The sequence below is a fragment of the Numida meleagris genome, chromosome 10 (genome assembly GCF_002078875.1).
Source record: "Numida meleagris isolate 19003 breed g44 Domestic line chromosome 10, NumMel1.0, whole genome shotgun sequence".
NCBI lineage: Eukaryota > Metazoa > Chordata > Aves > Galliformes > Numididae > Numida > Numida meleagris.
The window spans coordinates 16,413,599-16,440,644 of record NC_034418.1 but is presented as its reverse complement, the minus strand read 5'-3'; the positions used below and the strand labels follow the sequence as shown (position 1 = coordinate 16,440,644).

Here is a 27,046-nt window from a genome sequence, read left to right as displayed (position 1 = left end):
TTGGCTGAGCTGCTTAAGACAAAGGACTTTCTCCCAGAAACGTGTATGGCCTCTCCTCCATTAAAAGAAACATCTATCCATGTTTCAATGACAGCTAGAAGCAGTACAGCTGTAGCAGTTGCTGCTACTGCATTAACACAATATCATGAAAATACTTAGGATAAATTTCAATGGTAGTAGTTACCTGTCCTCAAAGCTGTCACACTGCAGCTGAAATGAGGGGACTGTTCCTCTGACGTTCATGCAGCGATGTTCCACAGTTGAACGCTTCAGACATTGTCATGTAAGGCAGTCTTTCATTCTAGATGAAAACAGCAGGCAAAAATGAAAGGAAGTTACTGAACATGTTTGTCATTAGCGATACTAAGCTCTACAGGATAAGGGCACACATAGCCCTTCACCTGATGATGTGAAAAAGCACTCAGCCGTATGGAAATCATAACTCAAAAAAAAAAGTACACTTAGCACGGGGAAAGCATCTCAGGCAGCGCTCATATGGAACAAAATATTTGCTGAGTCTCAGACAGACCTACTAGCGTGAGACCACGAGCATCACCAAGGAAATGCCCTCTTATGAGCTCCTAGGAAATGCTGGGGGCTTTCCAAGAATATTCTTAAGGTCCATCCTAGCCCAGCAGGTCTGCTCTGCAGACACATCCTCTTTAGTTTCCCCAGGCTCCCTCACTGCCCTACACAGCCAGCAAGGAGACCCTGCCCCCAAGCACAACGCGGGAACAGCTGGTAAGGACACACTGAAACCTTCGTACAAAAATCAAAACAACACATGAAAACAAACCAAAAAACGCTGATCATACTGTGGTGCCGTGAAAAACACCTGATTCTAATCTTTGCTCATCTTCAATTAACCTTATGGACAAAACATCTCGTCTAGAAATGCTGATGGAGTGAAAGGCAAAACACAGCCACAAAAGTCTCCACTGCTGCAGTGCTACCATGAGTAAAGTGGAAAACCAACAAACCAAATCTGATACCCTGTATCTCCGTTAGCGTGACACATCACCTGTGGAAGACTCCTTTTATAGCAGGCAGGCATTTAGGCACACATTTGTTGACCCACGCTGCAGTTTTAAAGAAAAGTTTTAGCAGCTTAGTGGAGAGAGAAATAAAAAGAAGAAAAAAATGAGTTTCTTTAGATGCTGAGTGTTTGGAGAACTCTGCAATGAAGTGCAGAAATAAACAACTTCTTGTAGATACTGCCCTCATGCTGCCTTCTAATTGAACTACATAGATCAAGGAGTGCTACAGGGAAGAGGAAAACAATACGGTGAAGAATTTAAATGGGCTTTAGGAAGGGATTAGCAAAGTTGCAGTCAAGTCAGGATACAGTTGTAAATATCACAGATAATAGATTTTGGCATATATTGCTTGCAGCAGCTCATAGAGGCATGCCCCCAGTCCTGGCTCCACGTTCTTTACTCCTTTCTCGGATGTCATGGATGTCACTGCAGATCCCTCTTGTGTGAGCCCGTGCTCCTGGTGTAGCACCTGTACACAGGGATAACTCCTACACAGATTACTCCAGGGCAAGGCCTAGGATGCTGTGTACAAGGCGGTCAGCTCATTGGATGTAAAGCCCTTACAATGTGCACTGGGGCCTGAGAAAGGAATCCTGTAAAACCTGGGTCTCCCAATTGCCCTGCGATGGGACCTCTGTCCTATCAGCTCTTCCCTCCCCTAAGCACCAGAGGTTGCCGCACATCCCTTCTTCTCACTAAATGCAAGTGCATATTCCTAAAAGACTCTGTCTTCAAAGAGGGCTGGCTCTCCCCGGGAACAAACCATCATAGGTGGCACATCTAAACATTTTACCCACAGTGAAAGGAAAGCACTGTGTTGTGTTTTCTAATTAACTACTCCCTATCGTGACACACTCTGTTAGTCGCCAGCTCTGCTCCCTGCCTCTTCACCTCACATGGCTGTTTCATCCCAAGGGTTCTTCAGCTTGTCCCACAGTGTCAGCACTACGTACAAGTAACTGAAGATCCTCGGTGCTATCAGATAATAAATAACTATATTGATTGTCCTCAGAAGAGTCCCAAACCCAAAAAGCAAAATCAGAGTTCCACTGAAGTCAGTGGGAGTTTTGCCAGAAAGTTCAGTGCTGGCAGGTTTTCATCCAACATTTCTTTCACATTAGATTTAATTAGAGGTCGGTAATGAGGCACTCTTCAAATTCCCCACATCTGGAGAACGAGAACTGTGATTAGATTGTACAGTTATAATTCACAAATTGGATTGTTAGAACTAGTTTTCCTCTGCTTTTTTTCCCCTTCTTTGCCAGGAATAACACAATTAAACTCAGCGTCTCCATGCGTAATCCAGTCAGGAATGACCGAAGGATGGGGGTGTTGGAGAAACCTGCTGCAGGCTGCTGAGGCGGAGGCCTGCCTGGGGGCTCTCCTTTCAGTTTCGATGAAATTCTGATTACTTTACTTATGGTGCTTTACAGAAGATTACAAATTAACCACAAGTCATCCAAGAAGATGCCTTCAGATGGAAAAGAAAGTGAGGAGGCAGTTAGAGGAAAAGAGTAAACAGTCCTTCTCTTCCATCAGGTTAATGAACACAGACATTTTTCTTGCCAAGTGTCCTCAGCTCAATCAAACGAGGCTGTGCTCCTGGGAAACGAGCACCCTTCAGCAAAGCTCAGCTGGGAGCATGTGAGAAGTGAAGGGGCTCTGGTTCTGCTGCAGGATCTGCAGAAGCCCATGTGGTGACATGGGCCCTGTGATGCTGTGCCCCACCGTGACGGCTCGCTGCCTTAGTCCTGATCATGTCCAATAGTGAGACTGTTCAAGCTTTACATTCATCTACTACAACGTTTAATTCCCACATGAACGACTTAGTCTGCCACATCTCTCCCCCAAGATCATCCAGGTAGTGGGAATTGAATAGAGGAGAACATTTCATTTATTTTATGACACTGAGCAGCCATAAGGAGGTAGAAACAAATGCCCAGAACTGGATGTTGTAGAGCAACAGTGTTCCAGAAAATGGGTTCTGGGAAGAATCCATCCAATGGCTTTGCAATCCATGCAGTGATGTTCACACACTGGGGAGGAATACACTACAACAGGGTGACACTGCTGGTAGCAAAGATGCTGATGGAAGATGCACAAGGAGGTTGCCTATGTTCAGAGAGGAGGGAAAACGGGCTGCTTCCAGGGGCTCATCAGAGGAGGAAAGCAGGAACGTAATTTCATATTTCTTGGAAGCAAAACAGGAGTATTTATATTTCAGTATTCCATAGGAAGCTTTTTGTTTGATTTCCTAAGGAATTATTTACTTATTCTTGTTCCTTCAACAATCCAGGTCAGAATGAAACTAAAGACTGGAAGCTGAGCTCAACGTAATACTGCAACATAAACCAAAGTCAGGCACTACCTGCAATAATGGCTGGAAACGTGGATTTCATTTCCATTTGCTTTCCTGAGTAAAGGCTCACTGGCTTTCATTAACATTTGGAAGAAATCATGCCGACTCCAACCTGATTAGAAGGGGAAGCCAGTAAATTTAACATGGATTATGGGATCACTGTCCGGATTAAGCTGACCAGAGAATGGTTTCAACCTTCACTTTCACAAAATACAATAGTTTCCATTTGTGAATGCAAACGAATGCACAGTGTAGTTATCCACAACCACCTTTTATCTCCCTTCCCAGAGGATTACTACATTTGCTCAGAATAATAAGCAATAAAAAAGCGGGCTGTAAAATCTGGTGATCTGCATGGCGTTAGCCACAACCTGCTTCCCAGCAGGGAATGTTTGTGGCCCCTGGGCACAAATCATGGAAACAGACTATGGCCAGAAGTTTGCTGCAGTCATGGGGAGGACAGACACACAGCCAATGGATGTAGAAGGGCCTTCCTCAAAGGTAACTCACACTTTCATCATAGAATCCTTAGAGTTGGAAGGGACCTTTAAAGATCACCTAGTCCAACTCCCCTGCAATGAACAGGGACACGCACAACTAAAAGACTGTTCTTCAAATGGCCTTTGCTGCTTCTGAGGGAGTGTGGAAAGGTGGCATTGTTTCACTATGCAGATTAGAAGAAATATTGAGTTTCTGACCTGCTTTTGGTCAGTTAACAACAAAGAGAGCAATGACATTTGGCATAACCGTAAGTTGTTATCAGTAGTGCAGCACAAAGCATAGGCCCTCATTCTGTCCTGAAGGTGCAATAATTCCATCAAAATACAACTATGCATACCTACCAATGTCACATCCACTGGAAAAAAAATAGATTTTGCATTATCCATGCAATGTGAGATGCTGCCAGTGATGCTGAAGGAACTTCTATTGCTGCGTAGGCTATTTAGCGCAATCAGGCTCCCATACAATTTACATGAGCCTGTTATTAGCATCACCTGAAATCTGATTAAAACCACAGGAGTGTTGTTGCCCTTGCATAACCCTTTTTCTGCTTGGGAAATACTTAACAATTTTGCAGTGAAGGGACTTGCTTTACTCCTCCAAAATGCTTCTGGAAATATGCAACTTTCAGAAAACAAGGTGAGGCTTTGTGTTCTGATGAGCAGTTGAGCAATTGCTATTCTACCATTTCATGCTCTTGCTAGAAACTGGCATTACAGCACACAAGCTTCTTCAAATACTTGGTATTTCTAGATAGCAATAGGAAATGCTGGGACCTCTCACCTCTCCTGATGGAAGTCATGGCAAAACTCCTGGGAGCACAAGCACGGCCCAGAAGAATAGAAAAAACCTTCTCCCACTTTCTCTCTTAATCTCCACTAAATCCCCTTACATTATGTTGAATTAGATAACAGTCAGGGCATTAATATTTCTGCAGATAAGAAATAAGCTGCCCTCAGTTAAACAGCCCCTATTACTTATATCCATGTGAGCAATGATCATGGTTTAGAAGATTCCACTTGCCTGGCTTTTTTTTTTTTTTTAAATCCATGTGCATATTTCAAATAAACTTGTGAAGCTGCAGACAGAAGTTATTAGAGTAATGGGAAAAGCCTGATGGAACAAAGCTGATCCAGAATGTGGATTGAGGAATATTACATAACAATAAAATGTTTCCAGAAAGCAAGTGGATAGTGCCCTGAATCTGCAGAGATGACATCACCGCCTCCTAAGAACTTAATTCCCACAGATCCATTGTATCTTATTTAGAGGGGAAGCACGGAGTGTGATGGCCTCCAAATGCAGCCATTAGGCTTAGGACGGGCTGCTGCCCGTAAAGGCTTCAGGTGGAGTCAATGGCATATTAATTTATTTGCCATCAGTTAACACATACAGCAGGAGTTAGGTGAGTAATTCCTTCTGCCCACTGAGATGAGGAAGATCTGGGCAAATGACCCGAAATAACTTCTTTGATGAATGGCACTTCTCCTCCTTGGCAGAGAGCGTGTGCTGTAGTTCTTCTGAATGTGCTTACTATGGTAAATCATTTGTTCTATCACTGTCCCAGCAAATGCAGGGAGATAGTCTGTCAAGAGATAAACACCTGTGGATATTCATCCTGTATGTTTAGACACACAAAATGCATCATTTGTGTAATTTTCTGCTCCTGAATGGAAATAGATCCTTCCCCTGCAATATTTGCCAAGTATCTTCCTGTAAAACTGAGCACTTCTACAAAGATGCATAAAGAAGGAACAGGGACGTGTAAAACAAGAGATTCCCACCCAGACTGTGGCATTTTAGCCACTACTTTGGGTACTCCTGCTGACTACCCTCGGTCTCTCCCATGTGCACAGATCCTTCTCTTGCTTGGTTACCCTCGCTGTCAAAGAAACGAACCTGTACATTTCCTGCCACACCTGCAGCTCCAATAAACCCATCAGAAATCCCAGCTGCGAAGATTTCACAGCATCAGGCAGGGTGACCACGTTAATAAGTTACATCTACAGCGTTTAAGCCCCGTAAATCTCTGCAGGAGTGATTACGTGCTCAGCACAAGCTTCAAACAACGCAAGGCAGCACAAAAGCAGACAAGCAGAGGGAAGGCATCTCCCCTTGCCTCGTGTTCCCATCCCTAGGGAGCAGTCTGCTCGGAGAATCGATTGCTGCCCGAGCCCCAGAGAAGCCTTTTGTGCAGCCAAGTGAAGAAACAGCCTGACAGACTGCTCCATGTGTCTAATCCTGCAAATCAGGACCAATAATCGTCTTAACTGTTCAGCAGATCTATTTTTTAATGAGTGCCACCCACTGTCTGACTTTCAGCTCCTGGCTCCAGATGTGAAGCTATTGGCTGCTGGCTAATACTGGACTTTCACTGGGACCGTATAATCCGTCAGGATTATTCAGTGAGACGCTTCCCTCTTGCTCTTACATAACCAAGGGGACCTTTCTTATTTATCACCACAATCGAGTGTTTTCTAAATTCAGGCCAGAGGAGCTGTACACTGATGTTTATCCATTTATGCATACAGCGAGCATGCTGGACTCAGATAACTAGGTTTCTCATTTGAAGCTTTCTGTGCTTCAGTAATTGTTGCAATTAAATCGCTAATAGTAACGCGTCTAACTTTTCATTGGAATCAATTTTTCTTTGAAAAAAAGAAAAGCCCTAAAAATTAATCCCAGCCTATGCCCTCTATAACTCTTAGGGATGTGATCTATGGTGCACTGCATCCAATGACAATTACATTTTGAAAGATACACACAACCATTCATGTCACCTGCCAGAATATCAATTTTCTTTGAGATATAGAAACTCACCCTGCTTTCCTTCGACGGGGGGAAGAAATCTGTCAATGTTTTTAAAGCGCCGTATGAAATACTCCGTTGACAAGAAGTGAGTGGGAAGATGTTTCCTGTTAGCTGAAGGACTGGGAGATTTTGGAAACGTTTCTTGTTGTGTGCCAGGACAATCTACCCACCCTTTGAAAATCTTCAGGGAGCAGAAATCAGGTTTCTTGGTGGTTGGTTCTGTGCAGCCAGAAAGTTTCATTTCTGTCATCTGAAAATGTTGTTCCTCTTTGAAGCATTTCAATTTTTTGAGTATGAGATAGCACCCCAAATCCTGAAATAAAAAATTAGCGTTACTTAGAAAATTATACATTTTCTTCTTTTGAAAAATGATTATAATAATCATTTAAAAATTAAGCCAAGAAATTCCCTTAAAATTTGTCATGCCATGGCCACGTGTGAGCAGTGCAGTGCCCAGCAGTGGGGGACAGCTGGCTCTGTCACCTGTTTGATGGAGTACACAAGTTTCTACCCAGAAATCTTACAAATATTAGATATTTCCTTATTGATTAATCAAGGAAAATAGTGTGATGGTATTTTAATTTGTGAAAATGACAAGCTTGCAAAAACTGTTCCCATTTTGATTGTACTGTTTTCGGATTTTGTTTTCTTTCCCCCCTATAATCTCAAATCATAAAAAGAGGAGGGGGGGAAGGGGATCTTTTCTTTACTGCTTATGTGAAAGAAAATATTTATTTAAAACATCCATTCACTAGATAGTCAAATGTCCAGAAACCAGAGGATTTCACAAGCTGAAACATTCCTGAACTACACAGATCTGGGTTGAACTTTTGTAACAGAAAACACAAATGTGTGATTTCTCGACCACAGCGTCCTTCCCTCACACCTTCCTTCCCTCCCATTCCGTCCTACCAAGTACTTCCGAAGTGACCTGCACGTTTCTGATGGCAGCCACTAAAACAACCTGCAGATGTTTGATGTGTGCCCTTCTCACCCAGAGCATCAGGGGCTCAATCAGCCCATTGGAGGACATGGATGGAGTGGGTGATTGCAAGTATACGTTTCCTAGGAAACCAGAAAATCCTCAAAATGTAATGTTGCTTGATGACAATACTTCATTAAGTGATTCAAATACTTTCATAGAATCATAGAGTGGCCTGGGTTGAAAAGGACCATAATGATCATCTAGCTTCAACCCCCCTGCTGTGTGCAGGGTTGCCAACCACTAGACCAGGCTGCCCAGAGCCACGTCCAGCCTTTCTCTAGATTTCATTTGGTTTCAGTTACTTTTATTTTTGTTTCATTTTGACTCTCTGAGTAGGAAAAAACTCATTTTACTTCTATCTACCTCTTAAGAACTATAGTTCATAGGATTTGTGCAAAGATACAGCAGAGGTTACTGGCAGAGCTGGAGACTGACTTTCCACCTCTGATCTTCAAGACCAGTGCTTCAACCCTTCCAGAGATAACAGAGGCATTTTTCATAACATCTGTTGTTCTAGTTGGAAGTTCAGACTTTGTCATTATTAAATTTCAATGATTACAAAGTGTTTCAAATTCAAGGCGTGTTTGTACCAGTTCCACAAATCAGTTACTCAGCTGAATGCAGTCGGATTGCTCTGCGTGCTTTGTTCTCGGTTGTCTCTCCACTGCATAGCCTGAGATTTTTTCAACATTGGGTTAATCTTGAAAGGTTGAGTATAGTGTTATTCCCACGTTTTGCATTTAATGTCACTTGGCTAAAGGCTGGAACAAACAATATGAGATGGAGGAAGAGATTAGCAGTGTGCAATTAGTGCCTGCTTAGCACACCTGTTTTGGGAAGGGCTGGAAGCAGACACCATGACACTTGTTAGGGTGCTGTCTGAATGGGGTGGCACACGCAACATCCTTTGTTACTTTAGGACAATCCCTAATGGATGCAATCACTACATCATTGTAATCAGATTTAAAAGGAGAAATAGCCATAAACAACTGCTGTGTCATGGTCCAGTTTGGCTTTACTAAACTTCTGGGTATATTGCAACGGAGAAGCACCATGTTGCTGAGGTCCCCATCCCTTCCATCCCCTGGGCCTTCACTAACAACCACCAAGAACAACAAAACCAGGACACAGAAGCAGAGCATGACTGAGGCCAGAGCTCAGTGGAAGATGTCACACCACAGGTAGGACAAAGCAACCGTGCAGTCACTCACAGCCCCCACACCCCACACAAATACATGAGTATACTTGGAGAAGCTCTGGCCATGGAGTCATCCCACAAGCAACTGTGCTGTTTGCTCATCTCCTCCTCCAGAGGACCATGGCTATGTGGCTCACACCTGGGGGAAGCTAATAGACATTTCTGAGCTGAGAAGGGGATGAGAAATCTGACTGTGACTGTGTACTATGAAATAGAAATAAAAGCAACCTCAGTCATTGCACATATGGGTACGTTCATGTCATCTTCTCAGATTTTTTTCTCCTGTGAAAGAAAATAAACTACATGGGATTCATTAGCAGCTTTTCTGGTTGCTTCCAGCTGTGCTTTTATAAATACTGTGGATTTAGAGAATGAACAATATTTCCTGAGTTTCCCAGTCATCCTCCAACCCTAGTGAAATTCACAGGCGAGAGCAGCAAGCAGCACCGCAGGCCACTTGTAGGGTTATAAAAAAGACTCTGCTCTGACCAGACAGGTTCAACCTCTGATACTCAGTTATGGATCCCAGTGTTCCCACTCTCCAGGAACTTTTGCCAGTGACACACCTCAAACAGCAACTGTAGTTATTAGCCTGTAAAAAACAATGAAAACCTGAAAAGACTTCTTGGCAAACTGTCTACTAAAAAGAACTGCTTTTATCAATACACCTCCTTAAAAACAAAAAAACGTGTAATTGGAGAAGAGAAAAAGGAATGAGTGGCTTGGCTGTGTTATGAAGAATATATTATTCAGCATCCCCAACACTTCCACAGATCAAACAGCCTTAGGATTTCAGCAGACACTTTTCAGTCAGTGCACATGGCTGTTTCAGTCTTAAAATCTCTCTGCTAACTAAATTTACATAACCCAGTGACAGATTGGACTCTTACTGAGGAGACAGAAGAAAGAATCAAGCGCAGGACTGAAAATCCCAGACACCCGCTTGACTTTACTGCCAGAAAAACCAAGCTGCTTTCTTAAATTACACAGAACATGTCAACAAATAGCAATAATGCAGTGAACTGTGGCACAGAATGGCTCGATCCCTGTTCTCATACAATGCCTGGCTTGTCCAGCTCGGGTCTAATCTTTTTCTTTAGTATTTGTGATTAGAGAAAAAGGAAATGCAACATTAGCACCAGTCTTGGAGAAAGATTTTGCAGGCAACAGAGAAGTGTTTCATCTGTGTTTTCTCTCTCCTAACATATTTCTTTGGTAGCTAAATGGGACCAGTTGTGGAAGGAGAGCATTTTTCTTTCGAGTTTTTTTGGAAGCTGCTTCTTTTAAAATAAGGTCTGTTCACGTATGTTCCAGCTCTCTGACCTGTGGCATGTCAGTCAGCACATCGGATGGGCAAGGCCAGTACCTTGATACCAGACCTGGTCTCCCTTTCTGCTGAGGAAGCCATGGGGACAGGACTCTGCGGTCCTGCTCCATTCTACTTTCTCTTATTAACAGTAGAAACCCAGACAACAACGTTTTATACGTTTCAAAATTCTGCCCTGTTTCTAACCAAGCTAATTTTTAAAATGATTTTAAATTGGGTTATTTAGCACAATATCACTGCTTTTTTCAGCCAAGAAATAACAAATATTTTACCAGGTTTTGTCTCCCTTGTCTTGTGTTTCATCTGCTGATCAGCAGTACCTTTCTTGGTAGAATGGAGATGTTCTTCTTATGGAGATGTTGTTGCAGAAAGGTTGCTGCTTTCCTCAGACACATTCAATCTTAATTTTTCTTTACTTTTGTTTTTCTCTTGCATGTGTGATTTTCTCCTCCTCTTGCACTTATTTCCTCAGATTCCTTTCATTTTCTGTCCTCTGTATGTTTTGTATATTTCCATTTAATTTCAGTGTCACCCAGACTCCTCGCTCCCCTAGATCTTTTCAACTTGAGCCTTGTGGTCTTTGGACCAGCAATTTGCCACCAGCATCTATTAAGTATCCTGCTCATACACCTCCTGAAGGACGCATCAAGCCCCGTTTCCACAAAGGAGAAATTATTTATTCCAGCTGACACACCAGATGGACATACAGATCTCCAAGGATGTCAGCTCCAACACCCGTCCTCTCGTTTGTTTGAAGCAACCACAGTAATGAAAATAAATGCCTCCGGCCTGACAGAAAGCAGGCGGCTGATTGCATTAACAGCGAGTCTTCCAGCCAAAAGTGGTAACACATTAAGTAGCCAGCTGAGATGTTGAATAATAAACCCATGTATTCTGGCACAAATTGCCATCTGGGACTTGCTCACTCAGGGTTTCATCCTCATAGGCACGGAGAGCCTCAGCAAAGCATGGGAGCAAGCGATGATATTAAGCACATGTAGTACCTGTGGAGCCCAAGGAACAACTCACACAGTGAACATTAAGCCCTTATTTAACAACTTTGCTGTAGAAAGGCCAGAAAACACTACTGAACATTTAGTATATATATGAACAAGCACCTCTTTAAATAAATCAAGTGATGAGTTACTTTGAGAGTGCACTGTTAGGAATAAAAGCAGTATTTCTCCCGTGGAAGACACAGATAGCCCATATTGCTTGACAGAAATTAATATTTAAACCTGGAGCAATAACGTTCAGAAAAAAGATTGGGCGTGAATTTCCGATGTGATTATTTTAGCAGACCCCACCAGCAATGTTTCTCATAAAGGGTGATGCCACGTTTCTGAGGTTCACAAGTTGCAGTGTAAGCAGAAATAGAATTGAAGAAATATTGGCACAGAAACATAAAATCCAACATCTTGAGGACTTGCAGGTTACTGCCCAGGTGTTCAAGTCCTATCCGCAGGAGGCAGCTTTGTGGGAAAATGTTTCAGCTAAAGCCATTGCTGATATATAAAGAAGCCAAAAAATCGACAGCTCCATGGGTGTGAACTGCAAGCAACGTTTTGATTGCAACAACACTGTACAGAATGTGTGCTTCAAGGTTTCACAGCACCAGCTCGGAAGATTAAATGAGTCTCTGCAACTTTATTTTATACTTTTTGGAGCTTTCTTCTCTTTCATGAAGTTCCAGCTCCAGGAAGCTGGTGGTGCCAAGAGCTTTAGATTATACTAAAATTAAAAATAAAAATAAAAAATCAACATGAATACTTCATGGTTGCAATGGAGAGATTTTAAGAGTAGCCTAAATATGCCTTTCAGAACCAAACACGAGGTACAAGCTAAATTTCTTCATTTTTTTGTAAACCAGTAATAATTCAGGAGGCTTAATTTGTGATTTAATGGCAACACTCTGTTAAGTACCTGCTCCATCCATATGAAATCATTTGAATTGCTGACTTAAATTTCAGCACATGAACAACTACATTCCTAAACCAGAGGTGTCAGAGGGATATTCCCCAGCAAGATGGAATTTTAAGATCTCCAAATTTCTCCAGCAGAATACCCTGTTCTACTTGTCTACAGTCACAATGAAAGAAGTTCTGCATTAAATTGAAAATTAATTGCATGTGATTTCGATCACTGTTTCAAGCACTGAAGAGGGAATTGCCAACAACTTCCAGTGGTTTCAATACTGAAGAAAAGTACTTGTTCCTTATATCGGTAATGTTTGTTCCCCTTTAAAAATCAAGCGTTGTCTAGTGCCAGAACATCTCTGGGGTTCTTCTGTACCGATAAATTCTACAATGCTAAGATATACTTACAGTATTTTCATTATAAAGGCTTTGACAATGTGACCCATTTGCCTACGTAGGACTTGGAACAGATAGGCCATAACAGGAAACGCTGCTCCCACAATTCCTCATGATCCCATGACAAGTCAGTGCAGCTTCTTTTTCACTCAGTTAATTTGCAATTTTGCACAGATGACCACCAGCTCCAGATGTCTCTAATAATTAGAGCATCTGAGTAATTCAGTACTCCCAAGTACTAGCACTGTGTAAGCAGAACAGATGGCCAGTCCTACTGCCTTGGACGTACATTCTCCTGACGTGTGAGATGGAAACTGCAACACAGGCAAAGTGAGGTACTGGGCTTCTTATTAGCTTTACCAGGTGACTGACATTTTGCTGGAAGACATTTGAGCTATTTCTGGTTTCCACGTGTGCTCATACCTACATTGGAGATGAAATCGCACCAAGAAGTGAAAATGGTCATGATGCAGCAGACAACAGAAGGATGGAAGTCCAGATAGATTACAATACAGACACATATTTTTAATTTACTAATGAAGGGCATTCTTAACAGCATTGGCAATGAGCGGACATATTCTGCTCCATGACAAAAGAACCAGTTTTCCCTATACAAGGAAGTAGAATTATGTAAGCAGCAACAAAATATAGCAAATGTAGTTTGCTGTTAGGTCAACTTCCTTTAATAATCTGGCAGGACTAAAACGTGCGTTAAGTGCCTTGATGCGCAGTGACAATTATTTACATGAAACTTTGGTTTTGAATTTCTGAAGTCTTTTGCTGGTTTTAACCCATATTCACCCACATGTCAAACCTAAAGCTTTAGTTAGGTTTCTCTGCTATATTTCCAGAAAGATTGACCCTAAGTCTCGCTCTATTGCTCACACTGAAGTTGTGTTGATACATGAAACGAGCAAATGGTGCTTTACGCTGCTTCCCTACATTATATTGGGCAACAACGTGCAGGTTAATGTATACAAAGCTGGGAAAGTGAGAAGCAAGAGTTCCCCTGTGAATGCTATCAGATATGTTCACAACAAGACTTGGGGCAGTTAATTCCATAAAGATCATTTACAATCGAGGTGTTTTCCTGCCAGAATTCTGTGTACAAAAATCATTTTGCCTATTGCTAACTGCAGTAATACATGATGCAAGCCAGCCTCTGCTTTGCAGACAGCATGTTGCTGGGTTGCACGAGCTGCTGCAAACACTACGCAAACATCCTCAAGGGTTTGAGCCTTTCCTAAGTTGGTAACAAAATTTCTACTTTTTTCCAAAAGTGCAGGATAAAGCTCAGGTTTGCTGGTGGTTGGCCACACAACAGTACAGGTTCCCATCTTTACAGCCTGAGATATTCTGCTATCTTTGAAAAACAAAAACACAAACATTGTAGCCTGGGGTTGTAAAGAATATTATGGCCTATCTCCTGAAATAAGAGGAGGGCAATAAAGCTGTCAGAAGGTCTGGAAAACATCACTTACAAGGAAAGACAGGAACTGGGAATGCTTAGTCCAGGCAGTAAAAGAAGTTATAACAGCCTTAAGCTACTTGAGCTTAAGCCTTCCTCTTTGCAGTAACCATATCCACTGGTGATGGGCAAGAAAGAATGGGCTTGAAATGCAGAGGGAGTTTGAAAATAAGAGAAAAGCCAGCAACTGCCCTTTTGTGTTGGAATGGATCAGCAGGGGAAGGTCTGGGTTTGCCATTACGGCAAAGGAGAGGGGTGGATGACAAGGGGATCGGCTTAGGCAGATATCTGCTAGAAATGGCACAGAAGTCATTAATCCTGCTCTGGGATGAGGGTGATGTGACCTCTAGAAGTTCTTTCCCACCCTGTATTTTATTGCTCTGTGTTAAGTACAGCTGGAAGATTCCCACAGTGCCTCCAGGTGAAGATGAGTCTACGACCAAAGGCAACAGCATTTTTTCCAAGGAGAGTCTCACCCAGCAGCAGGGGATATATGGCCGTGTCAGCTATCCCTGTGTGCACCAAGGAAGTAATTCATTTGAATTGCAACATTAAGTATCTCCTCCCTTGGTTTCTTAATAAAAACGGCTGCAGTAAAAACTTAGGTACTTGGTTGTCTTTCTGACAGTCTAAAACTAGAGCGTTTTGCAATGAGACTCTTCTCGTATTTATTTCAACCCATAACAAATTTCCAGCCCCACTTGATGCTTAGGAACTACTACAGTCACACTGTCCCCCATCCTAAAGCAAACAACTACTGTGCATGCACATTTTCCTGCAGCAGGTGTGCTGCTTTTCACCAGCGTGGAGCTGGAACTGCCAACTCACCAGACTGCTGGCGTTTCAAAATTTATCCCCTTGTTCCCTCCGAGGTACTCACGTTATGCTGAAATTATAATCTAGGTTATTTCATTTTGCTCTACTGTGTCACATATTTTAGGAGGATATTCAAAGAAGGATTAAAAAAAAGAAACCTTTTATATATATTAATTCGGAGCACATCACCGGAGCAGATAATGTACTTTTGATCTACCTGCTTCTTTTTGTTTTACAATGTCATTATTTACTCTTAGTGCATTAATAGATAGAACAGGTTCCAATGGGAGAATTGTCACAGTGAGAAGACTAACCACTGAGCCAACTGTCACTGAAAGGACTGCATGCCTTGGGTAGCCAAGAGTGGAGTAATCATGGATCAGATGCAGTAAGGCTTCTTAGAGAAAGCCATACTCACAGGACTCCTTCATTCAAAAAGTGCAGGAACAGCACTGTCTTAAAATATTGAAGGGCAAATGAATGCCTGGGCACCTTTATTATTCCTGTTCATCGAAACAAACACTTTTATATTTAATTATGGCAGAGAACTGGGAGAAGAACATTAGACACAGAGGAAGGTAAGTATTAGGTTCTTTCTGCTTAATGGGCACTGCGTTGCCAGTGCCAGGTATCCAGGAAACCAATCCAGAGATCAGCTCCACAACCAATATGGGGCACTCATGTTACCAGGTAAGCTGAATGAAGCTCAGTACCTGAGCAGTTTTTGGGACCTGCTGGTGCACTCACTGTTTGTCTTCTCCTCTCCAGATTCTAAGCAGTCCTGCAGTCAAAGTTTTTCATTGGCTTTACTGGGATTATGCTTAAAAAATGACATATTCTCAACAAATGGACCTATGGGACATGTGCATTGTCACATAAAGACACTGAGGCTTGCATGACTAAAATTCCCCACAAATACCCAACAGTATAATTGCTAAAATATTGTGATCGTTTTGCTGTAGCTGTTGGGCCCAGGCTCCTGACAGTCTGAGAGATGGGCAGAAGTACATGTTCCTTCTCATTCTTTTCAGACTCAAATATAATCCTGAAGATAATAAATATTCATGATACTAAATATTTAAATTCTTCCACCCTGCTGGCCTGGATACTTCCACATTCACCGGGAAAAAAAAAAAAAGACAAAAAAAGGAGAAAAGGAGTTCTAATATATGTAAAAAGCTAAACAAAAAATCCCATGCGTTCAGCAAACATGGGTGAGTTTTCAGGGCATAACAACGGCGATAAAACATTCCATATGAAATAGAGATGAATATACTACAAAGGCATGGCAATGATAAATGACTTTCTCACCGCGAAGTGGCTCACAGAGAACTATGGGTGGGGGTCAGCTCATTTTACAGACCTCAAGGGTTAGATATAAATTTTAGAGCCAATTTGATTCTGGAGCTTTTGAAACTTCAAAGCCATATGCCAGAGGCCTGCCACACTTCATCAACAGCACATGCTTTTCTTTCTTGGAATAACCAAGCTGGGGGTGGAAGGCATTAGCAAAACTCACAAATGGGCAACAGGCCAGTCACATTTGAGTTTTACTACAGGGCAGATATATTGGAAATATAAAGCCACACATCCTCAAGTCAGACCATTCTCCCTTTTCTTTAAACATCTTACTCACTGAAAGTGGAAATGGGAGCCCTCCGTGACGGGAGTTCTCAAATCAAGCACTTGTAATTGGCACGTCCCCATAGCAGGCTTCAGAGCAGACTTCACAGAACTTGCAGGGCTCCAAGCAGTGAGTACCTCCGTGTGAAAGGAACTGCCCCTGTCCCATCAGGCATGGGAAGGGTCTTCCGGAGCCTTGACTGAGTTCTAAATGCTCTCTTCTCTTTAGATACTTACTAACTGAGGCATCCACATCTCCTCTCACGCATGATTTTTAATGGTTTGCCTTCATGTTTTCCAAAAAAAACAGAAAAACCCACAAATCCGCAGAAAAAAACGTCGACTACAGCATGTTGAATATGAAAAAAAACACGAGGAAACGCCTTCCAGATATATGATTAAAGTGACATTGATTCTGTTTACCCAACTCTGAAAATATAGAGACAAAAGCCAACAAAAAAGCCAAGCAAGTTTAACCTTGGCGGTTTGAATGAAGCATTTCTTTCATTTCCACAAGTGTGAATGATGCTGAATTAATATATAATTTGAAAGGCCTTGCTCCAACATCAGGCCTTTGAATATAATATTTTGTTCTCTATTTCTTTCTCCTACTTTCTGTTCTATAACCCTGGCATATATGAGGTACTTCTAGTCCTTTAGATCTTCAAGGTTTTATTCACCTTGGTGCAGCTGCACCAGGTCACTTTACTGCAGTGAATTCCGCAGGAATTCAGAGTTTTAAGGGAAGTATTAGTCAAGAATTAAACATTTTCTAGAATCATTTCCAAACATCATTCTCAGAACTGGAACTGACAGAGAGTAAAATGCCCCAAGTCACGAAATTTCAGACATAATTTCATTTTCAGGATCTGATGTTCTTGGAATTTTCATGTCAAGCTTTTCAATATAAATATGTACTGTTTTTTTTAATAATGTATTTTATGAAATATTTAGCATACAAATTTATACATTACAAAAGATATAAAATGTATATAGACTCACTGGACTCCTCAGAAGCTTTAAGAGTTCAAGTAGCCACAGAGAGCAGCTACTTCCAAATGGGGATGGAAACTGAATGTGGGTTTTTAGGTCTGTAATTCTGGTTTCAGTCCCCAAATTCCATCACCCACCATCCATCCTATCACATCAGTCTCATCTCAAGCTTCAGTATCATCCTTTCTAACTCTGGCTCTGCCTGCTGCACAGACTACAGGAGCACTTCCACGTTCCCAGCACCAAGTGTTCACTCTGGCTGCTCCGGGATCCCACGCTTCAGCAGCATCCAGCAGTGGGGAGGACTTCTCCCTGCACCCTGGCTCACAAGCAGTGCACTAAAGTGGGATCACCAAAGGGATGAGGATCCTTGAGCGTGCCATGGATCACCCCAGTAAGGAAGGACAATTGCAATCTCTGCATCTCTACCCTCAGTAGGAAAAAAAAGAGTTTGTTACCCTTCCTGAGACTGCAAAGGTAGTTGCATTTAACATGGTGAGATACTCAGATCTTGTGCTCATGGGCCTACAGAAGCACCTTACACTGGAAGAATATCATCCCTAGACAGCAACCTGTCTTTCCTTCCTTTGCTATCTGAATATATAGATATATATATAGATGAATAGATAATCTTCAGCACTTATACAGCCAGCTCATCCGCCAGAGCCTTCTAAGCAATTTCCAAAACCTTTCCACGCTTTGCCCTGGAGATATTTAACATAGGAAAGCATATGGGGTGAGGAACCATATTACACTACTCTCTTTCCTCACCTTCCCTTAGACAAAATGTTTAATATGAGCACAATCTGCCAATGTCATTCACATGACAGAGCTCTGCATCTGTGTGGCCATATGACTGCATAATCTGTCTGTTTCATAAGATAATTACTGAATGAGAAATTAATATTAGCACAGCAAGCCATGGTGTGTCTGAATTAGTCAAGTTCAGATATAATTTTGTATGGAACTTTGAGCGCTTCACTGAACATGTGCCCTTGCCAATGCAGGAAAAATACTTTTCTTCTTAACAAACTGTTTCTCCACATGTTTTCTTTGGATATATTTTGTGACTGCAATCAAAAACCAGTGCTACTGTCCTGCAAACCAAGTGGATGTGACCCGACACCTTTTGATGTGGTGCTGACCAGGCGTGAAGGAAGCCCAGCCTCAGGTTTCGGTGCTCTTAGCTGACAAGGACGGGCAGGAAGGATTCAAGGGCAAGGCAGGAGGGCACGATAGCTGTTGGCAAACCACACCAAACAGGCTGATTTCAAACCAAACATGATACCATGGAAGAGATGGGCTCTCTGATGACACCCTAACCTCCTTCTCCTGTAACGATTCTTTCCATGACTTAGTCACTAGTTTTAATGATGATATTTCACTGCTTATGAGAGAGATTAGCTTAATCAGACCACTGCTCTTTGATTAATACATTAATAAGACATTTGACGTGAACAGGACTGTATGTTAAAAGGAGGAAACAGAGAGATATTTTCCTGCATTTAATGTCAAAGGAAAACTGTTCCAATAAGAGAGCAAAACCAAGACTTGCCCACACAGAAAACTGTTCATTTGCCATGCAGGTCTCTATATATATGAATAATGAAACACAATAATAATAACAACAATAACCTACTTTGGAATTTTTTTATGAGTAATGTCTTGAAAATAATAAGACAATTGGAATGCTGGGTGGTTTGTCCATGAATATAGTATCTTAAATGAGTTAGTCATGGGATAGTACTATCAGAGTTCTCATTCATAATAATACAAGATACTACTCTTAATAAAATAAGAATGATGAATAGATTCTATTTTCATCTTTAAGAAAGACTAAACAAATTTCAGTGTCGCCAAGTGCACCTGGAGAAAAGAAGGAAAACAACTGCTGGTATTGTAACATGTCCCCCAGGACCTTGCCTTGTGAAGGACATGACAAAGGACAGCCCTGAATTCAGGAACAGGCAGGGTGCTGGGGCTGGGTGAGATGGTCACAGCTGCTTCGCTATGCTCACAATAAGTCTAGAACGGCCATCAGTAAACCAGCAGTCTGTATTCTGAGCATGCCTGGGATCAGTAATTACAAATTGATTTTTAAAAACTTGAATGTAATGGGAATACAAGAATATGGGAATATCCATATCTCCATATTGCATCTTCAGCTAGAAGAGTTCTCCCCTTACAGCAAATTCACTCCAACTTCCGTATACCAGGCATATGAAATCAAAACACGTATAAAACCAAGCGTGGTGCATAACTTCTTATTAGAATTACAAATATCATGAAATGAAAATGTTTATAACGAGATATTCAGAAAACTTCGGAATCTATTATTAAGGATTGTAGCTTCTGACTATGTAGCTATAGTCTGCTTGTACTGCGAGGACACCCTAGGAGAGAGAGCCATGTTGTGAATTTAATAGGACAAAGCTTCAGAACAGCAAAGAATTGTCAATGAAATTTATTATTAAAGGATGAAGTTAAAATGTAAAACCATTACCAAATTAAGTCCATAGTAAATAGATTCTGGAAGGGGCTACAATTCAAAGGACTCATCAGCTTAAGATGTGCTAAAATCAGCCAAAGAGTCTTTTACTGCCTGCAGTGAATTTAAAGTTGAAGATATGAATGATATTAACATTCCCTCCCTACAGACTTTACTGAACACAATCTAAAGCTCAGTATTACTTTACTGTAGTCTAAAACATTCAGCTTTGGCCTTGGCCTGAAAAGATAAGGTCCGTTTCTTTCTGGAACAAGAGCTGACACATTTTGCTTGTCCTGTCCCTGTGAACAGTTTCTAACAATTAACAGGACAGCATCTTGTGCAACTCAATGAACAGAGTCATCTTGGGACAGAGGTGAGCATGTTTACGCCTTAAATTATAAGCATCGGGAAACTGGCCAATTAATGACAATTGTGGGAATTCAATCAGAGTCTCTCAGTGAAACCAGAGATCTAATTTTGCCTTGAAAAGAGAAAATGTTTTCAAACAGTACCAAAGTCCAAACAAACCGCAGTGCCTGGCATAGTCTCTTGCATCTATTTCAAGGGTGAGCTTTCTGACACACCACCATCTGTTTGCCCCGTGTTTTTACCAGACAAGAGAGTGTTCAAGTCTATTCCTTGGATTCTTAAGCTCTGCTGCAACACCACTAATGACCAAGTAATAGCAAAAACAATCTTGTCTTTTCTGGCAGAGAGTCAGCATTGATTTCTAGACAATACTTGTGTAACAAAATATTGGTTGTTGCTGGAAATCACTGAACCATAATATAGCAAAAAAAGCAGAGAAAGTAGATGGCAAGATAGATGTGCTGCAGAACTGGTTGTACTCCAGCATCCTAAAACATTTCTTGCTTTGCGGTGGAATATAGATTATGAGATAGATGCAAATGATAACACTTCTGTAACAGTAAAATAATTGTCTGCCCGACCCAAATGTGAACCTGGAAACTGAATCCTTTCAAAGTCCTGCTGTCAAAATATGCTGAGATATGAAGCTTCACGAAGCTATTTCTTAAAATTAAGAACTCATCCTAAAACCAGGAAGACATTATACCGCTTTTCCTTTCCCCAATCACGTTTAGTTCCTTCCTTCTCATGCCATGAGTAATGAAAAACTTGCAGTCCAAGCTATGCCCTCCGTGTCCTTGGGTCCTTTAAGCTCATCCCAGAGCTCTGCATGAACTTGGTGACCGATTCTGTTGATGATGCACAAAAAGAAAGATGATTTAGCTGCTTTTCTCCTAGCAGGATTGCCTCTGCAAAGCTGAAGGAGAGCAGCACTGCCAGTAACAGCAGCAGTTCTGAGTTCAAGTGAGGAATCAGAGGTGCTGGGTAAAGTGGTACAATTTTTACCTTAGTCATTGTTCAGAGTAGACTGCTCTCAGTTGATGTCCTCTGCTAATCTTTCATTCAGATCGCAGCATCTCAAGTACTCTCCCTGTTTTTATCTTCTGATGCATTTACAGATAAAGGAAGTAAGCATCTGTATTGATTTTTCAAGCTCCTGCAGTAGCATGTGATCAGCAGAGCTCAGAGGAGAACACAAGCAATAACACACCACACTGTCACCCAGTGAAGAAAAAGTTCTACTATAATGCCTAGTTACATCAACGTGGACTGACACAGCGAGGTGAGGCCTGGGAGGAAAACAGGCTGGTGGAAGTTCTTGTGAAAAGGAAACTGACTGCAAAAGTAGGGCAAAATGGCAGCACCAACAAACAACAGCAACAATCGGAGGGTTGGAGGGCTATGAAAACTCATTAGGTGTATGATTAGGAGCCAGCGAGTTGAAGCAGGCCATCAGGAACGGTACTTGAGCAACTTTACTGATATTTCTGCTACCTATGAGCTACCTGTGACCTTATGACAATTTGGGTCATTTTATTCTAATCAAAATCTTTTCTTCCATCCAAATAAATAGGCTGGACTGACTGGTTTTCAAATTAGCTTCCTCTGTTAACTGAGACAGATCTCTATGAAGTAATACCATACATTTAAGTCTTTCTATAACACTTCTAGAAAGGGAGGCTCAACAACATCTTGGAGACACAAATTGTCCTGTGCACAGTCAGTAAATAAACTGTCTTCTTTAATGTGAAATGACCAGGGAAATAAAGTTTCTGCAGCCCATGTCTTAAACAAAAAATTTTTATCGAGGCTAAAAACATTTCAACTAAATATGATGATAATATTTGCTTCCTCCAAGAAAAGGGATGCACGGAGCCATGTATATTGCATTTGTTCCTTGAGAAATTGGTTAAAATGAACTACAGCAATTCTGACTTGAGTACACGAAGAAATATCACAGCTACAATGAGCCTTCAAATTCCAATTCCCCGCTGCTTGCTGCCATACAGTTATATGTAATACGACTGCCCAGTTATTTCCCAGGCAGGCTATAAGAACCCACCTGGTAATTAAGTTACCTCACTTGAATGTCAGATGTATTTTGAGTCACGGGAATATTTCAGCATCTCACATACCTTTCCTGTCCCATTGTTTAATTATCAAAGGAGCAATGAAAAGGAGAACAGGAATGAGGTGTAGATGAATATGAATTATTGAAAGGGACTAGGAAGAAAGCACTGCAGAAACAGGAGTAGCTGTCATTTAAGCTCAGCATAAGGGGCACGAGGAGGTATCAGAGCCATTTCCTCAGAGAAGTCCCCCCTTCTTCAGGAGCCTAAGTGACCTTAAGGCATTTTCTGTTGTCCAGCCCAAACATCAAGACTGACATTTTGTGTCTTTATTTGAATTAATCATTTTACTTCATGTTAACACCCATTCAACAACTGCAGATGGTTACCATGTTACTGGTTATGTCTTATGTTCTTTCTCTTTTTTTGTGTGTGCCTTTTTTTTTTGCCCAAAAGATCAAAATTTCATGTATAATTTAACTCTGCAAACACTATCCCTTTCACATTTTACGTGTCTTTTTCAAACAATGAAGCCACAGGAACTGACTTAACACTACTTCAATTTAATCCATGATCCATGTCATCGTCTTGTTAAATAACTCTGCAAGCATCTTTTGACCAGTTGGATGGACTACATGAATGGAATCATTTTATGCTCTGCTCTATGCTACCCCATCATATTATACATCCAAGCAGCATTTCTGCTCTCCAGACACTTGCTTGGGAAGTGTCTGGAAGGCACTGCATTAATCTTTCTTCCTACTTTATTTCCGTTTTCCTTTAGATTATCCCCCAAACTGGACACAGTAGTCTGTTTTCCCCCATGTTCAGTCTAATTTTATTACTGCTTACCATTTTCTCTAATCTCTCTAGCTCTATCACTGTCTCTCTATCTGTCCTTCCAGACATTTCCTTTGATTTTATCATTAATTAATGTGTATTTGTAGGGTTTACAACGAAAACTCGTTTATAAATGTGAGTCACACACCCATTCATTGCCCAGTCACTGGCAGTCAGACCTTTTCCAAATCACTGTGTTGATAACTTTAAGATTACAATAAATGAAATACTTTCTGATTATTTTTTCCCTCAGTGTTTCAGCACTTGCAGATAACAAATCCTCGTGAGTTCGCAGGATAGCAGGAAGTAGGGAATACAGATTTGAGAACAGAGTGACCAGTAAGCAAAAGGTAATGGCCAGGATGTCAGCACTGGGTTGGGAAGCTCACAAGGGGCACCTGAGCCTTCCTAATCCTTGTGCAGTTGCATGCCAAGGCAACTCTCGAACGTACCTTACAGTAATTCAAAAGTTCCTCTACAAGAAGGCCTGACAAAGCACCCACCGATTGACAGCAGCCATGATACAGGTTTTGCACTACTGAAACTTTTTACTACTGAAGCCTTGTAGTCCTGCAGGCTGAGAGAGATGCGTCCCTGGGTGGCAGTTTTCAGACAGATTGAAAGATGGGTCTGAAAAGGAGGTTGGAGGGAAGAGTTTGGGTTCTCCCCCAATGGCGAGCTTTTCAAAAATGCTCATAACAATGTTCTCAGCAAAGCGAGTGAAAAAACTCCCAAAACCAGCACAAGGAGGGAAAATTCCTTCCTTTTGTCTCAAGTAGGAAAGTTAAACAGCTTTTCAGAGCACACTGGATGAGGATCTTCCCATGGGTTTGCAGAGACAAAAATGCAAGCACAAAGTTCTTTTTCTATTAGTTTTGTATTTGTATGATCAAATCATAATATCTTTGTATTTAGCCTGAATGAGGCTAACATTTCATTGATTAAAACAGATACAGATCTCAATGAGGAACTAGCTAAATTATTAAAAAGAGCTTAAGGGCACTTTCAACAACTGAGTGGTACAATATGCACAGCAAGGCCTTTTATGTATATTGCGTTTTAATGCAAGGTCTCAAGCCTTGGGAAAAACCATGATTAGAATGATTCTTTTTTTTGACATTTAATGCATCATAAATGCAGAACTGGATTTGTATGGTAATTCATTTGAACAGTATGGTATTAGAAAAAAAGTAGATGAAGTAATCAATCACCAGTAACAACTATAAAAATATTTTCAGACTTTCTTTTGCAAGTTTTAAATGATTTCAGATATAAATCCTAACAGAAAAAGGGCAGAAAGTCGGTGATATTCAGGATTCAAACCCACCTCACCCCCTTAGTGATTCACATCATAATCTGGCAGCTCATCATAGCAGTTAGTGTTTCTGTTTTCCATGTGAAAATGAAAAGCATTGCTGTATTTGATTCTTGAGCTACAGACCTTTAGATGATCACTCTTATCAGTAACTCATCTACATATTAAAAACAGTCCTCTTTACGATAGTTAGCTGAAGATCAACGTTGTAATAGCTCCTGTCCTTCTCCTGTAATGGGAGCTTGCTGTTCTGTCTTAATAACAGAGTTCTCCTTACAGGACCACGGGGGTTATATGCATTTGATTTATGACTAGGAAATGAAGGCTTAGAGGCATTAAGTGACGTGTCTGGGATGACACACGATGATTTTAACAAAGGTAAGGAAGAGACAACTTCTGTTTTGTAACCACAGTGTTACCTTTTCTCTTTCAGTACTGCACTGCCTGATGGCAGACATCTTAGTGTACACAGTCAGCCAGGCTCCTGTTAATGGGCACAGATAAATACCCATGACCCTGTGATCTCCAAAATCAATGGTACTTACAGACCTCTCTTAAGTAGAGAATGGTATTCAAGACACTTGAAACATCTGGTTCAGTTTCTTCAGTTTTTCTTCCTAGCAAATTTGCAAGACCTTATTCTGCCCGTTTTCCTCTTCCAGCCCTTCGACAGGTGTTCTTTTTCCCTAATTCATATGGTGGCACAAATACCATTTCTTTTTGACCCATCCCTGTGTAGATAACCTCTCAATGTAACAAAGGTTATCTCTTGATCACGTCTCTTCTTATTGACTATGGAAATGCATGAAAATGGTAAAAAATAACTACCTCAGTGCTGAAATAGCAGTCAAATATCAGGCTTTTGGAGGGTCTTTGGATATAGCAGGAGGCACATCTGAAAATCTGTATTCTGTACCATCTTTTGGGCATTTGTGGTATTTCAAAGATCCTCAGGTTGATCATTGAAATGACTGTTTTAATACCGGTCATGAAAATGGTGTGATTCATAAATGCTTTGGAATTTTGAAATGATAAGCACTAGGTGAAAAGAAAATGTTTATGTGATTTCCAATCTTTATTTCACCAAAGGTTTTACGATGTCAAATGTTCTCTACTTTACAGATACATCAAAACATACAATGTAAACCTACCTGCAGAGTAAGAGAGAAAATGAAGAAGCCTTCTATTTATTAGCTACAATCTCACGCTGATTATCACCAGGGACTTTTTTAATTCCTCCATCTTCTGGGCTCTCAGTGAGGTAAAACATGCAGACCATCCATTTTGTTCCTTGATGTGCATGCAGTCAGACAGACGTGCCCTTTTGTTTGAACTCAAACAAGGGAACGCTGCCCACGTTTCCCATAAAACATTTTGGCACCTCCTAATGGACCGGTGCTCAGAGATGGTAGAAATACTCCTTCCTGAAATGCACCACTCGTGTGGTGCTCGGGGTGAGACTGATCACCAGAACTGATATCAGGAGGGAATCGTTGTCCAGATCAGGTCATGAAAGACTTCAGATTGTCTTTCTGTCAAGCATGGCTCTCTGATTACTCGGGGACGACTCACTTACTGAATCTTGCTAAGTGGATAGATAGTAGCACTCAGCTCTAAGCCACGGCATTTTAGTTCTGTTTCCTCTGCCCATGCCACATCACACTCTAATCCCTAAACCTGAGTGATTCAGCCTTTATGCAACATGCATTGGGATTGACATAGGAACGATTACCCATTTGAAATTAGTTTCCTTGTGTGCTGTACATTCACGGGTACAATTTTCTAGAGTCCAGATGAGACGAGCACAGAAAACTTCAGGAAATATAACTGAAATTAATTTCTAGGTTCAGCCTTTGTGCGTGGAGACTTGTGAAAGGAAACAGAAATTTGTGCATTACATACCATTAACCTCACTATATTTTTACATATCTAAAAATTCTCTGAATATTTCTTTGGCTTTAGAAGTACTTTGCCCTTTTTGGCCCTTTTGGCCCCTTTTTTGGCTTTCATCAAACTCGACAAAGGAAAACCAACAACTTTGATAAAGACTGTGATGGAGAGAAGGGAGAAAGCACTGTCCCCAGGATGTGTGACTCAGTCTTCTGAGACAGTTTGTGGTGCATCAGGAGCTTGGATCACGACTGGTGTTTATGAAGGCTGGGATGAGCAAGCAATATGTTCCACAAGTGCTTAACAAATCAAGGGTACCCACAGCCTGATTTACCACGCGCTCCTGTGCGAACACTATCATTATTCTACTGGAATCAATAATACTGCAACTCGCTAAGGCTTGAATATCGAAGAGGTGAATCTAGCCCTTTACTGTCAATTTAATTATCCATACAAACTAGGCATTTGGCAAGAAAGGATATTTCTATTGCTCCATAAAGACAAATTATGAAGGAATAAACAGGAACATGAGGCTAACGTTGCTGGACTGAATGAAATATTGGCATAAATCCTGAAAGTCTACCTTGCAATATGCGATGCGATAATTAAACTAAGAAAAGAAGGCTAAGCTCTTCTTTATGT

At 41.2% G+C, this 27,046-nt stretch overlaps 1 protein-coding gene across 3 annotated transcripts in view; it reads right to left on the bottom strand.

Moving 5' to 3' along the window:
• Window positions 1–27,046, bottom strand: part of WFDC1 (WAP four-disulfide core domain 1) — a 110,100-nt gene that overhangs the window by 31,979 nt on the left and 51,075 nt on the right. For 2 of the 3 annotated variants that reach the window (XM_021408859.1, XM_021408857.1), the window contains exons 4-5: window positions 6,718–7,021; window positions 185–301 (exon numbers count right to left, since the gene is read on the bottom strand). The gene's annotated coding sequence lies outside the window, so the exon portion shown is untranslated. The remainder of the gene's footprint in view (window positions 1–184; window positions 302–6,717; window positions 7,022–27,046) is intronic. The other variant, XM_021408858.1, reaches the window with a different exon arrangement.